Source organism: Zingiber officinale, chromosome 9B, assembly GCF_018446385.1.
Source record: "Zingiber officinale cultivar Zhangliang chromosome 9B, Zo_v1.1, whole genome shotgun sequence".
Lineage (NCBI taxonomy): Eukaryota > Viridiplantae > Streptophyta > Magnoliopsida > Zingiberales > Zingiberaceae > Zingiber > Zingiber officinale.
In genome coordinates this window covers 107,303,994-107,311,701 of record NC_056003.1, presented here as the reverse complement: position 1 = coordinate 107,311,701, position 7,708 = coordinate 107,303,994, and the positions used below count along the sequence as shown (strand labels likewise).

The window sequence follows — 7,708 nt, the reverse complement described above, 5'->3', positions numbered from 1 at the left end:
CGTTCTTTGAATCAGAGAGGATACTAGCTCCATAAAATGGCCATATGAAACACAAGACGAAGAAGATGACGATGAACTAGTCGAGGTTGAGCTTAGACAGAGCAAAAGAACTCGGGTAAAAAAATCCTACGGACCAGATTTTATCACTTTCATGTTAGAAAGTGAGCCCTGAAGTTACTCAGAAGTAGTAAGCTCTTCTGATGGACCTCACTGAAGAGAGGCAATTGCATTTGAGATAGAATCTATCTTGAAAACCACTATTTGAGGTAATTGCAAGTGATGGACCTCACTTGGGAACTTGTGGATCTTCCTCCGGGAAGTAAACCACTAGGTTACAAGGCGATATTTAAGAAGAAAATGAAATCAGATGACACAATTGATAAGTATAAGGCCAGATTGGTAATCAAAGGATATCGACAGCGAGAAGACTTTGATTAGTTCGATACATATTTTTTGGTGTCGAGAATAACTTCTATTAGAGTATTATTGGCTATAGACACTCTATGAAATCACAAAATACATCAGATGTATGTAAAAATAGCTTTTCTAAATGGGGATTTAGAAGAGGAAATCTACATGGAGTAACCTGAAGGCTTTTCTGTGCTAAGACAGGAAAACAAGGTTTGTAGATTGGTGAAGTCATTATATGACTTGAAACAAGTATCAAAGCAGTGACATGAGAAAATTGATAATGTCGTAAAGGAATATGGATTTAAGATCAATGAGTGTGATAAATGTGTTTACATGAAAGACTTATCATTGGGAGTAATGATAAGATAATCAAATCCATTAAAGATATGTTGCATGTAAGATTTAACATGAAAGACATAAGCCTAGCTGATGTGATTATAAGAATCAAAATTCTTGGAACGATAGAAAGACTTGTTCTTAGTTAGTCTCATTACGTGGATAAAATTCTTAAGATATTCACCAAAGATGATACTACGTTAGTACGAACGCCGATAGATACTAGTCAACATCTATCGAAAAATCAAAGTAAAAGTATCTCCCAAATAGAGTATTCTCGAGTGATTATAAGTCTGATGTACCTGATGAGTTGTACACGACCAGACTTGACCTACGCAATAAGTAAACTGAGTAGATACATGAGTAATCGAGGTGTTAAGCACTGGAAAGGGATAACAAGAGTACTGAGGTACTTGAGGTATACTCGTGAATATGAACTACACTATACAAGATATCCTACTGTGATTGAAGGATACAGCGATACGAGTTGGATATCTGACACAAAAGACTCTAAGTCTACGAGTGGATATGTATTCATTCTGGGAAGTGTAGCCATTTTCGGAAAATCTTCTAAGCAAACGGTAATAACCATATCCATAATAGAATTTGAGTTTGTAACTCTTGACAAATGTGGTGAAGAGGCTGAATGACTATGATAATTCTTAGAAGATATTCCAAGATGACCGAAACCTATGCTGGCAATTTACTTACATTATGATAGTTATTCAGCAGTTGGTCGGGCACAGAGCCATCTGTATAATGATAAGTCTAGACATATATATCGTAGACATAATACCATTAGACAATTACTCTTAATGGGAGTTATCACTGTTGACTATGTGAAGTCAAAGGATAACCTAGCGGATCAGCTAACCAAAGAATTAAATCGACAGTTAGTTGCAAGCTCATCACGAGGAATGGATTTGATGCTGTTGTCAGTGATTAGTGCAGAGGACACCCAACCTATGCTGACTGGAGATCCCAAGAACTAGGTTCAAAGGGATAGCTAATTTGTACTGACTAGACACACTATGGGGGATAACCCAATAAAATAGTGACCGGACTAAGATAAGTCGATGGACTTTTAATGATCAAGAAGAGTAGATGGTTACTCTCGAGGAATCACCTATATGAGAAAGAAGTGGGGTCGCTTTGAAGAGAATTAGAGGCACCATTCTTGGAGATTCTTACAGAACCAGGCATGTTCATGACAAAGAATGAACACACTCATGAGAATTGAGTTATATCAAGGAGAGTCTTGGGTAAGATTTATCAATGCTTACATAGGCGGCAGAACAGTTCAAGGGCATCATGTCTACTATCAGCCAATAAGCAAACAAATCTTCACAAGAAAAGGTTCAAAGGGTAAAACCAACATATCCTATGTTTGACTCAACTGTTGAATGTTATCACATACCATGTATTTTATTCATATGGGGGATTGTTGAAAATGTGAATAGAATAAAGAGTTGGAGACGAAGAGACTCTATTGTGTATGAGTTGTTAGTCTCACATTAGAAGTCTCCTGGCTTTATTGTTGGTTTAAATTATAGCATATGCATTAATATTGTAAACATATGCATGAGAACAGACTCTCTCACTCATGGGTGCATATGGGTGAGTGCAAATTCAGGGCCCAGATTGTACTGAACAATGGTTGACTCTTATGCGAGCACGACCTGCGCACGTCGAATGTCGGACCGATCGAGACAAGATTTGCCCAAGTGAATAAACTAACGTTTTACCACTGAATCTCATTTTGCTACCTGCTCAAGAGGGTAACAAAAACATTAATATGCAATTAATGGCAATTCTATAACATCTCGACATTAATGGTGATTTCATAATGTTTTAATATTAATGGTGACATTAAACCCATCAATAATGATTACATAATGTCTCGACATTAATGAAGACATTAAAACCATTAATGGTAACATTAAATCCAGCATTAAATGATCATAATTTGATCATTTATTGCAGGCAATGTCACACCACAAGGGGGCCCCTGCCAAAGGAAAAATCTGGCAGCATCTCCCCTATACCGATGACAATCTGAAATATAATTACATCCACAAACAAAATACATCAACCCACACGGTTAGAATATACACAACCACGTAGTTATATATTAAACAGCCTACACGACTGCACTAAAAACACAACCACGCAATTATATATACTAAAAAACCCCACACAGTTGTACTAAAAACATAGCGAAAAATGAAAGAAAATTCATACAAATAAAAACAACACATACACTGCTAGCCGGCTAGGCTTACACAACCCCAACAAAACATGACAACTCCACCAAGCAACTCCAAAACAAAGTCAAACTTATACAACACCAAAAATAATAAAATAGTCACATGGCTAAACACCATCATAATGCTAAACCAATAAAGAATATATGAAAAGGAATCATGATGATAGGTAAAGCGTCTTCTGATGTGATGTGAGATCGGCAGACAAGATACCTCCGAGCAACTAATTAATCATCTATCTATAATAGGAATAATGCAACGGGGTGAGTTCAACAACTCAACAGGTATCAATCTAACAAGCATAATAAGAAATATCTACCAATAATAATCATGGAGTATAATCTCCTGAACAATAACAGGTAATGCAAAACTGAAACAAGGAAAGAAGAACTGTACTCACCAGGGTCTCCTATCATGACATAAAGGTGGGAACCACACTAATAGATGCTGGGTCATCAAACCAAATACATCATGTATCCTGTATACATGATCATATGCAACCACCAAAATGCAACATACATAATGCAGCAAGCACAAACAATAAATGCAATCCATGCATATGATGTAAAAATGACATGGTCACCCTTGACGTCAATCAGCCATCTCACACACGATGGTGAGACCGAATGGGTAGGACTATGACAATTGTGCATTCTGCCATCACTACTCCAGAGTGATCGAGTGGACAGGATGCTGTGGAGTACACCTATCCTTCTGCCCCAAATCATAAGTGGGGGAGCTCAATGCTCTATCTCCCTGAGACAGTTTAGAGGAGGGATCCCTGTCGTGCTATCACGCTGCATCACGCTACCCATAGTGGACCAGCAGAGCACTGACAGAGCAAACTGACACACACCCTGCCTGATATACCACTAACCCATGAGTGATTGTGTGTGCAGATCTATGTAACTGGCGATGTGCTCAACAATAATGGAGTCGGCAATCGCTCAGCATGCAATCATGCAAAATGGCGCATGACACTAATTAAGCATGTAAATCCTAAAAATACCAACCTTCCCATAATGTGTACCAAAAGGAAACCAAGTCCATAATAATGATCTAGGTACACATGCCATAAAATAACCTAGGTACACATGCAAAGAAATAAACCTAAGTACACATGCCAGGTAATAAAGCTAGGTACACATGCCAAGTAATAAACCTAGGTACACATGCCAGGAAATAAACTAGTAGCTAGACCTGTATCCGGTAATACATTGAATGTCACTACATAAGTGCACATGGCAAGAAACAAGAGAACATAAGCATGAATGCACAATAGATAACAATAAGGGTAAATTACGAGTATTAAGTAGTGACATATCAAGAAGATATAAACATAACCATTACTACTAGTTATAACCTACTAAGCATATCAAAATGACAATATCTAAAGATATAAGTCAAAGGTATCTGCCTCAAATGTAGATCGTGATAAACCAATCCCACGTCGAGACGCCCGTCTCGAATCAAAATCCTGCAATCACGCAATGTAGAGTTTAGCTAGTCACATCTACAATGATTAGCTAGACTTCAAGGCTCAAACAAATAGGGAAAATCCTAATCCAACCGATCATTAATTAATCTTAATTTAATGATCAACTTCAATTAATCTAATCCATGAATCCTTCAAAATCTTCCCATCATATATCAACTAGCAATCTATCATGAACCAAGCATACATAATACATCTCAATCCAAGATCATCAACCAAGTATAGATTAATCGACTCATCCAAATTAATCTTTCTTTAGGATAATCAATACCAACTCAACTACTCATAACCACTAATTAAATCCATAATCAAATCAGATTAACAACCCTATCATGTCACCAATCAGTCTAGTTTTAAATTCAGACATACTTCAATACAAAACTCACCTAAATCCATTGTACAATCCCTTGACCCACTGTTGGAAGCAATGGTTGGAGCTAAGTTGAACCGCAGACCTACAAATCGAACACCCCAAATTTGTAGTCAATACATCCACTTCTGAGAATTAAACCCTAACATTAAATCCACAATCTTTAAACAAACAACTTATCCCAAACCAAAGACTCAATCGAAGGTGCTGTTGGAAAAGTAGCCCAAATCAACACTTGTTGTCCCAATTCAACAAGGATGTAATTCTACAGATAAGATCTAGAAGAAGGGGCAAATTAGGTGGCTCAGCAAAACCTGCAACCACAGTGATCACAGACACGAGAAGCACCTTCGGCGATGGGTGGCGGCTGTCGAGTGATGATGGTCGGCGATCGAGCAACCCCCGATTGTAGGCGCCGGGATCAGAGGCGAGGACCCAGCTGCGATGATGCTGACTGCATCTAGGGCAGAGACAATGTGGGTTGGTTGCGCGGTGAAATGACGCCTCAATACATCGGGAGGAAGGGAAAGTAGTGGCATGCCCTCCTGTGACTAGCGGCTGGACGAAGAGATGGAATCGAGAAGAAAGAGGCAATGATGTCCGACGAATCGGGAGAGCCTAACAATCGGCGTCGCGTGAAAGGAGACACTGCTGTGGCTTCGAGGTCGGGGGGACATCGTCGGCTGAGGAAGATTGCACTAACGACAACCGGATTGGGAAGAGCGCGGCCAGTGACGACGAGTAGGGGAGGAGGAGGTTGGAAGAAGAGGAATTGGTGGTGATGAGGAGAAGAGGTAAAGGAAATTGGGCGTAGAAGCTTAGGTACGACTTAAATACCTAGGTTTAATAACTTAACTTTGGTTAATCAAATTAATCAACTCCCAACTAAAATGGGTATTCCAAATAGGCTTTCTCTATGCCTAATAGTTTATCCCCTTAAACAACTCATACGGACTCTGAAAAATTCTCAAAAAATTCTTAAAAATTTCTAAAATTTCCATTAAGGTTATTAGTCCATTAAACCTTATTATATTATTATTGTTTTGTTTAGTATTTTACATTTTCCCCCACTAATAAAAATTTGATCTCCAAATTTCGTTATTTACCATCTACAAGTACTAGCAATAGAAAAATAGATAAATGCTAAATGGGACTCTAACCCACATACCTGAAGTAAAAAGATGGGGGTATCGAGCTCGGATTATATCATCGAACTCCCAAGTAAACTCCTCGACAGAATGATACTGCCATCCAACTTTAATCAGCCGGATAGTCTTATTCCGCAGTTGACGCTCCCTATAGTCCAGAATCTGTACTAGAACCTCCTCGTAGGTCACGTCAGACTAAATGGGAACTGATATATATGACAAAAAGTGTGTTGGGTCGGGTGCGTATCTCCTCAACATAGACACATGGAATACATCATGAACACCTACCAAAGCCGGAGGTAGCGCCAGACAGTAAGCTACCGCTCCAATCCTCTCTAAGTTCTGAAAAGGCCCAACGTATCATGGTGCTAACTTACCTCGGAGGCCAAATCTCTTCACCCTTTTCGTGGGTGAGTCTCTCAAGAATACATGGTCGCCAGTAGAGAACTCCAGAGGTCTACGTCTCCAATCAGCATAACTCTTCTGGCGATCCTACGCCTCGGACATCCTCCGTCTAATAGTGCGGACCAACTCTGCCTCCTGCTGAGCTCCCTGCGGTCTTAGCAGTTGGGCCTCCCAACCTCCTCCCAGAGGGTGGGTGTCCGATAAGGCCTACCATACAATGCTTCAAACGGTGCCATCTGGATAGCTGAATGTTTGCTACTGTTGTGGCGAACTCTACCAATGGCAAGTGGTTCTCCCAGCTGCCTCCAAAATTCATAATGCAAGACCTCAGTAAGCCCTCTAATGTCTGGATGGTCCGCTCTGACTGCCTATATGTCTGCGGATGAAATGTTGTACTGAAACACAGCTGTGTACCCAAGGCCTACTGCAGACTCTACCAGAACCGGGATGTGAACCGTGGGTCTCTATCCGATATAATACTCAAAGGAACATCATGCAATCTGATGATCTCCCGACAATACAGCTATACCAATCGATCCAGAGAATCGGTCTTCCGAATTGCCAAGAAGTGTGCGAATTTAGTTAATCGGTCAACAATTACCCCAAATCGCCCCATGACCTCGTCGTGTCCTAGGAAATCCCACCATAAAATCCATGGTGATGTACTCTCATTTCCACTCAGGTATAGGAATCCTCTGAAGTAATCCGGCAGGTCTCGGGTGCTCATCCTTCACCTGCTGACAGACTAGACATCTAGCTACAAACTCCACGATGTCTTTCTTCATGCCATTCCACTAATAGGAATGCCTCAAATCTCGATACATGTATGTTCCGCCTGGGTGGATCGCAAATTGAGAGCGATGAGCCTCCTGAAGTAGCTCCTCCAAGACCGGGTGAGATGGAGATACGCGTAATCTGCCTCAAAAATAAATAATACTCTTGTCATCTCGGGTAAACTCAGTCTGCTGTCCGGAAGCTATCTGGCTGCCAATGAACTGTAAGCCCTGATCACCGGCCTGGGCCTCTCGGATCCTCATCCTGATCGATGACTAAGCAACCATGGTAACCAGAATACCCTGCTCTGTCTGTCCCTCCGTGGCCAAAACTCGGTGGCATGCTAAAGTCCCTCTGGACTTCCGGCTAAGTGCATCGACAAGCACATTAGCTTTCCCTGGGTGGTAGCTGTAGGATCGAAAAGAATTTAGATATCTCCACAATTGCATGATATTGTCCACTTTGGGCCTAATCCCTAATGGTTTTGCTCTTAGGCTCTACCCAA

The 7,708-nt window shown here is 40.6% G+C and overlaps 1 long non-coding RNA gene across 1 annotated transcript; it reads right to left on the bottom strand.

Annotated features, from left to right (window-relative positions):
• Nucleotides 1-4,353: 4,353 nt before the first annotated feature.
• LOC122022569 lies at nucleotides 4,354-5,659 on the bottom strand. Its single transcript, XR_006123019.1, has 3 exons — nucleotides 5,225-5,659; nucleotides 4,893-5,154; nucleotides 4,354-4,488 (listed from the first exon to the last, which is right to left on the bottom strand). It is a non-coding gene; the product is annotated as an uncharacterized LOC122022569 (long non-coding RNA).
• Between the last annotated feature and the right edge of the window lie 2,049 nt (nucleotides 5,660-7,708).